Source organism: Acomys minous (assembly GCF_964271855.1).
Source record: "Acomys minous genome assembly, chromosome: 8".
NCBI lineage: Eukaryota > Metazoa > Chordata > Mammalia > Rodentia > Muridae > Acomys > Acomys minous.
Window position 1 is genome coordinate 101,873,094 of NC_140489.1, and position 15,465 is coordinate 101,888,558.

The window sequence follows — 15,465 nt, forward strand, 5'->3', positions numbered from 1 at the left end:
GCCTGCTCTCCAGGTCCTACCCAACTCTAGTTCAAAGAAGACCTTAAGTCACACTGAAAGGGAAAGAAAGCAGCTAACCCAATTACCCCGAGAACTTACATGGTAATGGTTTCTGTCAGGTTAGGACAAAGAGAGTTGTAAATAAGTACTGAATTCTAGCCCAAAGGTTTTGTTTTTTGAAGTGGTGACTTAGCAAGTCTGGAAACGCTTTCTATGTTTTGCAAATGACTAAATACACTGAGAATATGGGAAGCCTAGTTCTCATTATATGAAAGAGGACATAGTTGTGAGAGGGAGACCACCAGAGCACATTCTGTTATGCTGAAATGCATGCATAGCGTGTGTATGTGTATGTGTGTGTATGTGTGTGTGTGTGTGTGTGTGTGTGTATGTGTGTGTGTGTTTCCCCCCCCCCCCAGTCATCTGGAGGATCCAAAAGCAAAGCCATGCTGGTACCAATGAAGATACTAAGACCACACAGCTTGAAGAGGATGCAGGAAACCACAAAGGGTTTGTTACCCAAAAAACAAGGAAATACTGAAAAATAGTGGTGACATAGGAAAGGACACAGGAGACCCAGGGCTGCTGCTCAGTGGTAGGGCTCTTGTCTAGCACGTGTGCTGGGGAGTCCTCGGAGCTCTCTGGCCAGCAAGTCTAGCCAGCCAGTGAAAGATCCTGTCTCAAAAGGTAACATGAAGGGCTGTAGAGAAAAGTATTCAGTTTCAAATTCTGACACAACCTAACCACACCTCACTCTGCTAACTTCAACACTTACACACACACACACACACACACACACACACACACACACACACACACACACACAGGAAATTTGACTATGAACACCATGTCCTGGCCCAAGGACGTACCTAGGTGCAAACAACTCATTAAATATCTATACCTTAATGGTTTTGTAGCCATTCAAAAACTAATACATGTAAACTTGCTGGGTAGTGCACCTCTCAAACAACTTCTATCAGAATGAATTCCAGTCCTTTTGTAAAATCACAACTACCTGAAAACATGGCGCAAATATGATATACACAAGGGTGTGGCGCCATCTGCTGTTGGAATTGCAAGCAGCATCAAAGCAGCAGTTTTGCAGTCATGATTGATTTAGTTTGCTGTGAACATTTCGAACCCTACAGAAATCTGCCTGTGAATTCACCGTAGGACTGTGGAGATCTCAATGCAGTTTGAGAATCATGGGGCCATATAAACAATGCCGTTTTAATTTTGTATTGCCTGATTTTTAAAAATTCTTTTACATTTTATTTTGTGTGCACGTGTGTGTTGTGTGTGCCACAGCACCAGTGTGGAAGTCAGAGGACAACCTGTGGGAATTGGTTCTCTCTTTCCACGGTGTGGGTCCTAGGGAGTGAACTTAGGTTGCCAGGTTTGACAGCAGGCACCTTAGCCCACTTTGGCACCTTGGTGGTTTTATATGGCCTGATTTTGATACAGGTATTATTGCTATGTGAGATAAAGTTCCTGTTCTTAGAAACACATATTGAAGTATTTATGGATTTAAGAAATTTGAAAGTTGCCTGGCGTGGTTTTGCACACCTGTAATCCCAGCACTTGGGGAGGCAGAGGCAGAGGCAGGCAGGTCTCTGAGTTCGAGGTCAACCAGGTCTACAAAGAGAGTCCAGGCCAGACGAGGCTACACAGGAGAAACTCTGTCTCAAAAAACAAAAACAAAAAAACCATTTTTTTGCAAATTTATTTCAAATGACTGAGGAAATGTGTGTGCACATATGTACAAATAGTGAATACAACCTACACAGCAAATAGATCAAGATGTTTAACAACCGATGGCTCTATCAATACCTGTAAGTTTTATTTTTTGTGATGTCCCTAGAACTTTTCTTCATTTAATTATTTCAAAATAATTTTAAAGGTAAAGATGTAACAATAAATCTTAAGCTACATAAAGTATGCATTTAAACATTTTTAAAATTCTGTAAGTTCAAAGCACAAGCGCAGACAGCAACAAGCTTTGGTGAAGGAGGAGGTGAGAGCCGGAAGACACGCAGAATGTTAGTGATGTTTTGATTTTCTATCTGGGTAGAAGACATTTAAGTGCTCATTTTTTCCTTCCTTCCTTCCTTCCTTCCTTCCTTCCTTCCTTCCTTCCTTCCTTCCTTTTTTTGAGACAGAATCTCAGCATGGATCTCTGGCTTTTTTTTTAAAGATTTATTTATTTATTATTATGTATACAGTGTTATGCTGCATGTACACCTGCAGGCCAGAAGAGGGCACCAGATCTCATTACAGATGGCTGTGAGCCACCATCTGGGTGCTGGGAATTGAACTCAGGACCTCTGGAAGAGCAGCCAGTGCTCTTAACCTCTGAGCCATCTCTCCAGCGCCCCATTCATTCTTTTTTGAGGCAAGTTCTCATTCTATATCCCTGGCTGGCCAGGAACTGGACAGACACCAGGCCAGCCTCAGACCCGTAGACATCTGCCTGCCTCAAGGTGTGTGCCACCATGGCCATCTCAGTGCTCCTCACGTATTTGAAATTTACTCTTCAAAATACATATTTAAAGGGCCGAGATTGTAGCTCAGTTGGAAAAGTGCTTGCATGGCACACGCGAAGCCCTGGGTTAAGATCCGCAGCACCACATAAAACCAGGTGTGGTGGTGACATCTGTAGTCCTAGGACTCCAGGGAGGAAGCAGGAAGATCGGGAGTTCATGGTGGTCTTCAGCTGCATGAGTTCGAGGCTGGCCTGGGCTATGTGAGACTGTGACTCAAAAAAGAAAAAAATTAGACTCTTTATTACTCTATAAAAACAAAAACCCCAAGAAGCCAGCTATTGCTTGCTGAGAGATCTCCAGGCACAGCAGCCTCTGTGTCTGTGGATTCCATACCCAAACACTCAATAATTTACAGATTGACAATATTTAGGGGGGGAACCGCATTTGTACTAAACGCATAAACTTTTTCTTTCTTTCTTTTTCTTTTTTCTTTCTTTTCTTTTTTTTCATTTTTTTTGAAACAGGTTTTCTTTGTGTAGCCTTGGCTGTCCTAGACTCACATTGTAGACCAGGCTGGCCTCGAACTCACAGGGATCCACCTGCTTCTCCCTCCAGAGTGCTGGGATTAAGGCATGTGCCACCACTGCCCTGCTGCATAAACTTTTTCCTTGTTAATATAGTGTAATGTGGGGAGCCATGTTAGAAAATCAGCCATGCTAGAAATCCTGTGCTTAGGCTGCACGCTGTGATCTTTGAGTTGTTGACCTTTACTGAAGGAGGTCTTGTGTTTAAGCTATCTTTGGATTGTTTGCCTTTGAAAGAAATAAGGAAGTTCTTACAGGGAACTACTCAGAGGATTGTATTCTTGCCTGGGGGCTAAAGGGAAGTGAGATTGTAATAGAGCTTGTGGTGTCCTTGCTATATAAAGCAATAATAAAGTCAGTTGTAATAAAGTCAGCCTTGATCAGAATCCGTCTTGGCCTCATGCCCCAAGTGTCTCTGTCTCTTCCAATTTGCACACCCTCTTTCAGGTGAACCCTGGTTTGATATGTCCCGCAGGCTGGGAAAGTATAACAGCTGTTTACATGGCATGCGCACAGCATTAGTTATTACCAGTGATCTAGACGTAATTTGAAATCTATGTGGGGACTGGGTAGACTATAGGCAACTGCAGTGCCATTTACACAGGGCACTTGAGACTCTTAGATTTGGGTACCCACAGGGTCCTGGAGCCTAGTCCTGAGTCCTGACTCCGTGTGTGCATCACTCCTACAGGCCTTCCCATGGCCACATATTATATCACATGACAATTATCAGGATAGGTTGTATTTTTTAAAAAAAGCACTTGGCATTTTATATGTGCTTGAAAACTGACCTAAAATAACTGCTGATGATTCCAGCCTTCATTCTGTCCTCCCAGATATTTTTTTAAAAAAAGATTTATTACATATACAGTGTTCTGCTTGCATGTACACATGCAGACCAGAAGAGGGCAGCAGATCTCATTATAGATGGTTATGAGCCACCATGTGGCTGAACTCAGGACCTTTGGAAGAACAGCCAGTGCTCTTAACCTCTGAGCCATCTCTCCAGCACCCCCAACCCCCCAGACATTTTTAAGATGCCAAAAGCCCTGTGGGAACAAAAACAATGCCACCTTCACCTTTGTGATTACTGAGAAATTGGCAGCCCTCTTTCCTCAGGGCGTTAGACAATCACTTGTAGGGTTCTGTTTACAACTGTAACTGAAAACATTGACTAAAAAGGTATTGTGCCTGTCAGGCTGACTATCATTGAAACAGGTGCTTTACGCATCCCCGAGAGCAACACGTCATAGTAGAATTTATGATTCTACCTCATCTTGTCAGCTAAGGGGAAAGAGAACGCGAAGCTGGGCTAAGACTGGATGTCAGCGGCTGTCAGAGGAACCCAGAGAGATTCCAGTTAGAACCCTTCAACAGAGCTGGGCAAAACTTAGGAAACGCCCAGCCTCAGTCTTCCTCCTGGCATGGCTCCATTAGGCCTTTGGGAAAGAAAAGGGAAAACCCCGCCCTTGCTGTAAAAGGCAGCTGTTTTTCAACAAGGAAAGAGTCTTGCTACGGTCCTCTTCCAGAACCAGGGTCCGACTCCCACTTCCCATCTCCTGATGTTACCTTCTTAAGGAGCAAAAGAAACCTTGAAAAAAAAAAAAAAAGAAAAGAAAGAAATCTTGCAGGTGGCCTCTGCCCTTGCAGGCCGTCAGCAGACTGAAGCATCAGTCCATTAAAAATAGGAGGGGAGGGGGGAGATGATGATTATATATTAAACATGTAGGTCTTTTTTTGTAATTACTCCCTAAAGGGCAACAATTGAGACTAACAACTATTTCCATAATAATGACACTTACATTTTAATAGCATTTACCTTGTATTGAGTAGTTATGCTGGCTAGTTTTATGTCAACTTCATACTCACTAAAGTCATCTGAGGCAGGAACCTTAAAAAAAAAAAAAAAAAGCCAGGCATGGTGGCCCACGCCTTTAATCCTAGCACTTGGGAGGCAGAGACAGGTGGATCATTGTGAGTTCGAGGCCAGCCTGCTCTACAAAGCGAGTCTAGGACAGCCAAGGATACATAGAGAGACCCTATCTCAAGGAGAAAAAAAAAGCCTCCATAAGATCAGATTGTAAGCAGGCCTGTAAGGCTTTTTCTTAATTAGTGATTGATAGGGGAGGGCTCAGCCCACATGGGTGGGGCCACCTGGGTTCTATAAGAAAGTAGGCGGAGCAAGCCACGAGGAAGCCACTAAGTAGCACTTTCCATGGCTTCTGCATCAGCTCCTGCCTCCAGGTTCCTGTTTTGCTTGAGTTCCTGTCCTAATTTCTTTTGATGGTGAACAGTGATGTGACAGGATAAGCCAAGTTAAACCCTTTCCTCCTGTTGCTTTGGTCATGGTGTTTCTTCACAGCAATAGAAACCCTAAGGCAGTAATATAGAGGTGACTTAAAGTAGGCTGAGGATGTGCACACGTTACGTAAAGATTATACGGTTTTTATATATTGATTTGAAACAGGGCTGCATGATATAGCCCCGCCTGGCCTTAAACTCTGCCAGAATTAAAGCGCTTGCCTGGACACCATCTTTATGTGACTGGAGCATCTGCAGAATACACTGTGATCCTGGGATCAGTCCCCTGCTGTATTGATGTGGGGCAGCAGAGGCACCCACCGGGAAAGATTCCAGAAAAGGCCATGGTTTGCTTAAAACTTTTGGCGTGACTGGTCCTTACACTCAGTTCGAGAAACTCCCTATGACAGCCACTCTATTTCTGCCACTAAGCGCAGACCAACCCCGTGACCTGCCCGGGTTACACTGGATCGCCTAGACCCTAAGACCCAGTCCTCCCGGGCCCTGCAATGACGTCACGGCGCGCTGTCATCGCGAGACTGCGTGGCTGCATCCCAACCGCCTGCGGCTTCCAACCGCCCACTTCAGTCCCTGGTCAGGCAGCGGTAGGTTTGTCAAGCCAGAGTGGTGAGGAGCGAGGTATGGAAAGCTTGAGCTCATGGGAGCATGCAGCCTCCCAGGGAAACTATCTTGACCTCTTTGACCTTTGGTTGCCGCTCCTAACTGACATCACTGTCCCTAAGACGCTGTCTGGGGTGGCCTCTGACCTTTGGTTGTATTTTGAAGGTGGAAAGGGAGCCTGGGTCCCAATGAAGGACGGTCAGCTTGGATACCAAACCTGCTTTCCCCGGACGGGGATCCAGAACCTGCTGGGGAGGAGAGTGTTAGATTCAGAAAAGTGTTGCTGGGTACAGCCTGGGAGTCTGTATTTCCATCACCAGAGCGTAACAACTTAATGTGTTTTAAGCGGACTTGCACTGGCCGTCCTGGATCCTACGCTGTGTTTGTTTGTTTGTTTGTGTGTTTTTTTAAATTTCTGTTATTGTCACGTCCATTTTCTTAGAGAAGCCCTTTTTCTCTTGTCTTAAAATATATATATACCACCTTTCCATGTGTTCTATCTGCTGCATATTAACTATTAAACTTCCCCTCAGATGGGAAGGGAAAGGAAGCAGTGACTTGAGGCTTTTCCCAGATGAATTTAGATGCCGGTTCTTTCGTGTTTTCTTCTCTTCATGAGCAGAAGCTGCTGGTTAAGAACCCCATGGTCGGCGAACATTGACAGGGAAGGATTAGAAGCGGAGACTTCTATTCTCCCAAGCACAGTGCCCTGCACTTAGCAGATCTCAGTAAATATTTATTAGTGTTTTAATATTTAGCACGCTCCTGTACTACTTATGTACCTTAGTGTCTGTGTTAACAGAGCATTCGATGAAAATTAACATTTATTGACTGTGTTCCAACTCTGTTTTCAAAAGCAAAGAGAGGTGGAAATACAGCTCAGCTGGTGCGATAGAAAACAGCTCTGTACTCAGGACCCTGCAAAAAGCTGGGCCTGGTGGGACAGGCTTTTAGTCCCAGTGCTGGACAAGCTGTGACAGGAGGATCCTTGGGGCGCATTGACCAAGTCTCCTAGCCTAATCAGCAAGCCCAGGTCCCAAGAGAGACCTTGTCTCAGAAAACAAGATGGATGGCCACTGAAGATGACACCCATGCGCTTAATTGAAATCCCTTTCTACCTAATTTTTAGCTTTCTATGTAAATAAATGTTGGACAGTTTTGAAAAATTGCTTAATTAAATAAAGCTAACCACTTTTATTTACTATTTTTAAAAGTGTGCTATCAAAATTAACATACTATGTAGGAAGAGACATGAGGACAGTAATGAATGTTCGAGAAGTTGAATTGAGTATCAACAAGGGTCATTGAGAGATCTTAAGTTTCCCCTATAGGAAGGGGATGGGCTGGTGTAAAAGCCCTTACTGTGTAAGCCTGGTGACCTGAGTTCAGTCCCCAGAACCTATGCGTGCGCACACACACAAACACACACACACACACACACACACACACACACACACGGTCAAACTGGAGGAGGACTAAAAGAAAAAAATACTGGAAATAACCTTTTTCTTCCCCCAAAGATTAAAAGCCATAAAAAAAAAATCAAGTTAAAATAGGCTTAATGAGGGCTGAAGAGATAGCTCAGCAATTAAAAGCACTTGCTACTCTTACAGAAGACCCGGCACTGAACCTCACACCTACATCAGCGCGGCTCACAGCTGCCTGTGTCTCGGCTCCCGGGGATTCGGTACCCTCTTCTGTATTCTGTCGGCACCTGCACACCCATGTGCATATATCCACAGACATACACATATACACATAACTAAAAAAAATTAAAACAAAACCATTCATGAGAGTTTACTTATTTAAAACATACAATTCACTGATTTTCAGGTCATGCACTGAGCTATGAAACCATTATCGTTATCAGTTACAGAACATTTTCATCATCCCCCAAAAGAAAACAAAACAAAAAAACCATAGCAATTACCAGGCTCTCCCTATATGCCCTAACCATTGCCCACTTCCTGCCTCTAGGAACTTAACCTATTCTGGTTATTTCATCTCGTTGTGGCATATATCAGTATATTGTTCATATTGTAGAACTATATTCCTTTATATGGATGCAATAGATCTTATCATCTGGCTTTTTGGATATTGGTAATAAAGATAATGACAATGTAGACTTGAAGACTTAGGCCCTGAACCAAACATGACTTTAATATTTTGATTCTTTGTGACTGGGGAAATGATGATGCACGGAGCTAGATGTCAGCAGGACAGCAGGACAGGCTACTGTCATGTGCCGTCTTAGCTCATTTGGGACATGTTGAATTAGATGATGGCAGGATGCTGGAGTACAGACCATCTGGGAGATGCTTAGACATGTGGATCTGGTCCTGGCTGGAGGCAAGGCTAGATGTGGAGGTTTTAGTGCTGTGAACGTGTGAGGCTGGGACAGGTCTGTGGAAGAGAAGAGCTCAGGGACTGGCAATAAAACCGAAAACACAAGTGAAATTTTTTCTTTAAAATCTTGACGTGTGACCTGGTTGGTGGTACACGCCTTCAATCCCAGTACTAGGGAGGCAGAGGCATGCAGATCTCTGTGAGTTTGAGGCCAGCCAGATCTACATAGCAAGTTCCAAGTCAGCTAGGAGCGAGACTCTCTCAAAACAAACAAACCCTCACTTTTCATACTTGCTTTGGGTACATTATTTCTCTTTGTCTTTTGGGGAGTTGTCTTATTTCTGAGACAGTCTCACGTGGCTGAGACTAGCCTTGATCTCTTGATGTTTCTGTTTCTCCTCAAGGGCTAGAGTTTCAAGCATCCTCTGCCGTGTAAGCTAGGGTTTGCATTTCAAAACACTTTCATTTTCATTGAGTTGACCAAAGAAACTCTGATGAAGAAATTGTTCATTTCACACATCTCTCCATATACATCGCTAAATGTATGCATTTTTGTCTTCCTAGAGCTGTCTTATAAAGCGCTACTGTGAGAAGAGATTTGTGCCTAAATACCTGGCAACGATCGGGATTGACTATGGAGTCACAAAGTAAGTGTTGTTCCTCTGGCCTGTACATGACACAGACACTCAGAGTGTGTCCTTAGATAGTCTGCATCTACATCAGAGCGTGCGCCTGGGTTACACTGAGAGAGAGGCTTGGGGGATAAATTGGAAAAGATGGGGCTAAGGGACAACACAAATCCTAACTGGCAGATGGGGCACCTGGGACAGACGGCTGCATAAGCTGCCCTGACCAGCAAGTGTGTTGTTCTTAGGCTGTTTGGTCTTTTGTTGGCTTATGATCTTGTCAGCTTCTTGCATTCCAGCGAATAGATCTGAGAAGGGTGAAGTTGGAGATGAGGGGGGATTTATTTGGGGGTGAGTTGGGAATGGTTGGAGAGAGGATTAAAGCGCAAGAAAAACACGGCCAAAAAAAGGGTAAAATTAGGGTAAACAGCACATTTCTTAAACATTGACTTTCAGTCTTTTGCCACCCCTGTTCAGTCTCTCCCCTCAGCGTATCCAGGTGCTGTTGTGCACCGGGCTGGGCCGGGCTGGGCTGGGCTGGGCTGGGCTGGGCCGGGCCGGGCTGGGCTGGGCCGGGCCGGGCTGGGCTGGGCTTTAATCTTAGCGCTCCAGTGGCAGAGGCAGCCAGGTCTCTGTGAGTTTGAGGCCAGCCTGGTCTACAGAGTGAGTCCAGGACAGCCAGGGCCACGCAGAGAAACCTTGTCTTAGAAAACCAAAATAAACTATCGAAGTCCAGCTTCAACATCAACTGAGGGAAACTGAGGTGGGGCATGAATCCAGTGGCTGGCTGACCATGTAGAAATTCTCTGAGGGTAACCTTCCAAGCCAGAACTGATAGCTACTGGAAATAGCTTTCACTGATGGTGGCAAGCGGGGCCAGGGCTGATGGCTCCTAGTGGGGCCTAGAGCTGATGGTGGCAAGCATCTAAAAATGAAAGGGAAAGGAGAGAAAACAATCACACGCACACGCGCGTGGACACACACACACACACACACACACACTTACACTAGACAATGAAGTAAGATAGGTAGGTTTCAACAAGCTTTTTCTTCTTCTTTTTATTATTACCTTCTTTTTGTTGTTGTTGTTGGTTTTTTGTTTTTTTGTTTTTGTTTTTGTTTTTGTTTTTTTTTTAGTTTTTCGAGACAAGGTTTCTCTGTGTAGCTTTGGCTGTCCTAGACTCACTTTGTAGACCAGGCTGGCCTCGAACTCACAGCAATCCACCTGCCTCTGCCTCCTGAGTGCTGGGATTAAAGGCATGTGCCACCACGCCCGGCTTATTATTACCTTCTTATTGTCATCCTTATTCTTATTCTTCTCTGTGTTCTTCTCCTTTTTCCTTCTCCTCCTTCTCCTTATTCTCACAGTTTATGCCTCGCCAAAATCTTTCAAGCAGTACAAAAATCACAATGTGTTCTATCTCTCTATAACTATATGATTACAGTGAATATACGTAAGAAAATCATGTTCCCCAGTACCTTCACATGACCAAGTGTTTTACGTACTATGAGTAAGGAACAAACGTGAATAACAAGTCATTTCTGAGAACCCACATACATTCGTACCTAAGCAACGTGTTACATAGTAACAGAGTATAAGCCAGCAAGGGAATTTCTCAGCCAGCTTTTCTTTACTGGCAGGCTGCAGTTTGCAGTTACAAAGAAGGAATCAATTATCTTAAGAAGTAATCTTACAAAGATCTTAAAAGAATCACAAATCTAAAAACTCCAATATAAAAATAAGGTGCTCATCCACCCATTAATATGCTTTATTAAATCATATCAGGAAGCTGAGGGCAGAAAAATAGAATAAGGAAATCAATCGTCATCTCAGTCACCAGCCCAGCTTGAAAGAGTCACGTCAGCCAATGCTGCTATGGGCCATTGTTCTTGCTTTGCCAACCTCAGAAAGTCCCTGGCTTTACTAATAAGAGTGTGCTTTCTGGAAAAAAAAAAAGTGTGCTTTCTCCTAACTTCAATTGTCCCCTAAGATTTCCTGCATCAGGGACACTAGCAAAAACATCTTTACTTTACTTTGCTAAACAATCTATTTTTCCCTAAGACTTTCTACATTAGAGCCACTAGCAAAAACATCTTTACCTAACCTTGTTGAACAATCTATTTTTCCAAATTCTTTCTAAGAGTAACGATCATTGTTAGCAATCTGCATCTGCAGGTTGTTTTCAAAGGTGGTGGTTGAATCATTAATCTGCTCCAGCAGCAGTGCCTGAAAGAGATCAAGCATTGTTCTTGTGTATGCCAGTGATACTGCTCAGTGAGGGGCTGGGAGCCCCTTTATAGTAATCCCACAATTCACATATTAAGGGGATTGTAAGGACCACAAAGGTAACAAGCAGAGCTGTGCTCCGTAACAGCACCAAGTCCTCAGGACACACAGTTCTCAGGGTTGCGTCTCACCGAGACACATCCATCGTGGGTTTGAGCTTTGAGCTTTTGGTTTTTAGCTTTCAGTTTTTGGCTTTTTCCTTTGGGCCACAAGCTGAGTAGGAAGATCAGCTGTGTGCTCTCTGCGTCTCTGAGCCAGCAGATTTTCACCCCAGCATCGCGCTCCTGAGTCTTCACTGGTAAAATTTAGTTAGCTATTTGGGATTTTCTCTGTTTATAACAACACTACCTCAAGGATGGCAGAGGTGGGGGGTCGCAAGAATATACTAGGACATGCAGGCCCAGAGCAAGGAGGGTCTCAGGATGAGATTTTTCCTGGCCCCTCAGACCTTCAGCCTCTGAGCATCTCTTTATCAGTGAGGGTCTTGGTAAGCGACACTTTTGCTAGAGTTTTCTATACTGTCTGTGGTGCTTGCTATAGAATGCTTATGTTATTTGTATATGTTTAATCTCTGACTTTGAGAAAGGGATATCTTTTCTGTTAATTTTTTTATTTTTTGACAGTTTAATACATTTATATATTTTGCATTTTGCATATATGCAATGCATATATATATGCATTTTGATCATGTCCACCCACCATGACCTCCTTATGTGCGTGGGTGTGAGGCCATCCGCTGGCGTGGGCAACCTGCCAGTGGCCACATGTCCAGAAGACAGGCGCTCTCCTTCCCTCAGCACCCATCAATGGCCAGTAGCTTTTCTGCCAAGGGTGGGGCCCCAGAGGTCCTCTACCCATGCTGGAGGTTTGACTGGCTTGATCTGGTCTTATCTGGATTACCCCAGGTGTGAGAGTTGGTGTGCAAAGCAGCCGTGTCATAGCCAAAGTCAGCATTTCGCAGCTTTCTTCTCCATCTGCCAGCTTTTACATTCTTTCTTGCTTGATGTTCCCTGAGCTGCTTGGCTGAGGCTGAGAAAGGTGATTCACCCATAATTAAGCATCCGTAGTTCTTTATACTTGGCACTTTGACCAGTTACATGTTTCTGTATTAACCGTTACCCATTGCAAGAAGCTTCTCTGAGCAAGTCTATGGGTCTAATCATAAATGTCGAGATAGCAGTTTGGCAGCATGACCAGTGAGCAAACCAACAACAGGAGTCTCCCCTCCCCCATCTGGCATCTTCCAGCCATGGGTGTTTGACCAGGTTTATGGTATTAGACACGAAATCTTTCCCATGGAACAGGCCTCCTATACAATCAGGAAGTGGTTGGTTATCCCCATAACTGCCATGCCACTGTTATACCTGTGGCCGTATCTTGCCAGGCAGGTTGGTTATTGTAGCATGTAGGGTCCACCACTGGGGAGATCGTGATCTCTTTTGTTCCTCAGTGACCTGCAGAGCATCTTGTGGTACTGTGTAAGCCAGACCTCAGGGAGGAAGTTCCCTGGTCAGTCAGAGTTGATTTCTTTATGTCCTGAATCCAAAGCGAGTCCTGTAAAAAGGGATGTTTGTGTGTTTTCTCCAAGTGTCTGGCACAGTGCTTCTGCCTGGTTGACTGCTCAATAAATATAGTTAGATATCTCCACTTAAAGGTAAAGTTTTCTATCTAGGGTACAAAGGCACTATCCAGGAAGGCAGATAGGATTGAGGTGTACCCTCAGCAGCGTCAGCTGTGGGAAGGGCAGAGTCAGGTTAGGTCTGTCCTTCCAGGCTGGATTGAAGTAAGTCAGGTCAGTGGCAAAGCAGAACCAAGAGGTCTGTGTGAATTCTATCACCGTTTTCCAACTGAGAGCAGCAGCAGGTGTTCTTGCACAATTTTCTCTGAAGTGTGAAAATTCATAGTTCTTAACTGAAACTTACAAAGCTCTTCATTTGAAATCCACATTTTTCTATTTCACTTTACCGTTTTCTACTTCAGAGCATAGAAATTCCATCAGTGGTGTGGTGGGGCATCCTGCTTAAGGGACTGTGTTTAAAACCCGCATCAGTAGTTAGTTTATCTAAGAAATGGAAATTGCTGTAGGATGCCATCAAACTGTGAGGCTTTTTGTTTGTTTGTTTGTTTTGTTTTGGGGGGACAGGGTGAATTCCTTACTACTGATTGTTTTAAAAAGATGATTATCCCAAAATGAGTATTGCTGAAGTTCCTTCCCAAGGGAGACATGAGCAGTGTTTACCCTCCTCCCAAGGTCTCAATCACCATCCAAGGTCTGTCTAGGGAACCATCAGCTTATTTGGCTTACAGAGTACAGGTGAGGGGTTGCCTATGGTGTGCGTGCGCCTCTGTAAAAGGCTGCACTAGAAAGTCTTTATTCAGCCAGATGAGGCCTTCCCCACCACTACATAGAAGCCCCCGCAGTGTTCCCGGCCCAGTATGCTAGCCCTTCCCCAGACCATGTGCTCTTAAGGCAGCATTACATACAGCAGGCAGTGGGGAGTAGCTTGATACTCAGATGAGGGTCTTATCACCCCCCCTCAGGAGAGGACATAAACAAGCTCAGTCCTTTTGCAAGTGGGGACAAGCTGATGGTTCAGGGTTGTAGACTGAAGTGTCTGAGGTGAGGGTAAAAGATGGTGTTTCCTCAGGGCGCAGTGTTCTGAACAAGGAGGTGAGCTTGTCAGCCAACTTGCTGGCTCCTGTTGTAAAGACTGTGAAATTAAGAAGAGGATGGAGGGGCTGAAGAGATGGCTCAGAGGTTAAGAGCACCGTCTGCTCTTCTGAAGGTCCCGAGTTCAATTCCCAGCAACCACATGGTGGCTCACAACCACCTGTAATGAGATCTGGTGTCTTCTTGTGGTGGGCAGGCACACGTGTGGGCAGAATACTGTATAAATAATAAGTAAAAAGAGTATGGAGAAGCCTCACCCCTATTTCCTTGTGAAACCCATAAGTGACAAATATGTCAGTGCAGAAAAACAACCTTTGAGATTGTTTCCATCTGAATATTTCAGGGTCCAAGTCAGAGACAGAGAAATCAAAGTTAACATCTTCGACATGGCTGGACACCCCTTCTGTGAGGTAAGAAACCTTTTTAGAAAACTTAAGTCCATCAAAAAACAAACAAACAAACAGTTGGGTGGTGGTAGCATGCGCCATTAATTCCAGCACTTGGGGAGGCAGAGGCAGGTGGGTATCTGTGAGTTCAAAGCCATCCTGATCTACAGAGTGAATTCCAGACAGCCAGGACTATACAGAGAAACACTGTCTCAAAACAAAATAAAAACAAAACAGAAGCAGAAAGAAAAGAGAAGAGGAGGAGAAAGAAGAAGGAGGAGGAGAAGGAGGAGGAGGAGGAAGAAAGAAAAAGACTTAAATCCATATTGACGTTGCAGACAGTGGGGAGTTTATTCAAATGGCCGGTATTGAAATCATCTGTAAAGCTTAGCTCATGTTAGTGGCCTTCAGAGCCTCAGTTCGGTGGATACTGTTTGATCACTTAAGCTTTCCTGGAATAGGAGTGGAAAATTCCTGGCTGGTGTTTCAAACATTTGAACGAATAGGCCGTTTCCACCTTAAGAGGACGCTGGCCTTTTACTTCATACCTCAGCCCAGAGTCTGAGAGAATAATAATTACAGGCCTGCAAGGCTGCAGTGGCTCAGCAAGGCCCCACCTTTCACAGCAGGGTCTAGTGTGACCTGCTTGGTGTGTGTGCTCCTGTGTGTGGCAGTCCCCAGAGGAGTCATGCACTCCCTGTTGGTGACTGTTTGCTGGCTTGGCCACTTCAGGGTGTCCTGTTTGTCACTTCCTTCTTTGTACTTTGGCTGTGTTTTGCTCTTTGCTCTGGGTTCTTAAGGTAGAGCCGGCTTACAATGCACTCCTCTGTGCTGTGAGTGCTGTGGACCCCCCTCAGCATTGCCTGTGTGTCTGCAAACACCGACGTGCTGTTTTCATTTTCATTCAGGTCGGTGGATTTGGGGGGTTTGCGTCTGGGCTGTTCACAGCTTCTTGAGTCTGAAGTTACGGCCCTCAGCACGTTGAGGCATTTCAGCCAGTCTCCCTTCCGAGGCAGGCGCTGCCTGTGCTGCCCAGGCTGACCTCTGACCCGGATTTTCAGCCCTCTTGTCTCACACTCCCACCTCACTGGGGCTGCAGCCACCGTGCTGCTCCTTCTTCATTTGAGGGCTTCGTCAGCACCGCTGTTTATCTTCTTACT

At 44.8% G+C, this 15,465-nt stretch overlaps 1 long non-coding RNA gene across 2 annotated transcripts; it reads left to right on the top strand.

The window, feature by feature from the left end:
• Positions 1-5,915: 5,915 nt before the first annotated feature.
• Positions 5,916-14,324, top strand: LOC311603354. 2 transcript variants are annotated; one of them, XR_014781067.1, is made up of 3 exons: positions 5,916-5,973; positions 8,900-8,982; positions 14,263-14,324. It is a non-coding gene; the product is annotated as an uncharacterized lncRNA (long non-coding RNA). The 2 variants fall into 2 exon arrangements; XR_014781068.1 differs by having other exon boundaries at positions 5,924-6,007.
• The last annotated feature ends 1,141 nt before the right edge of the window (positions 14,325-15,465 follow it).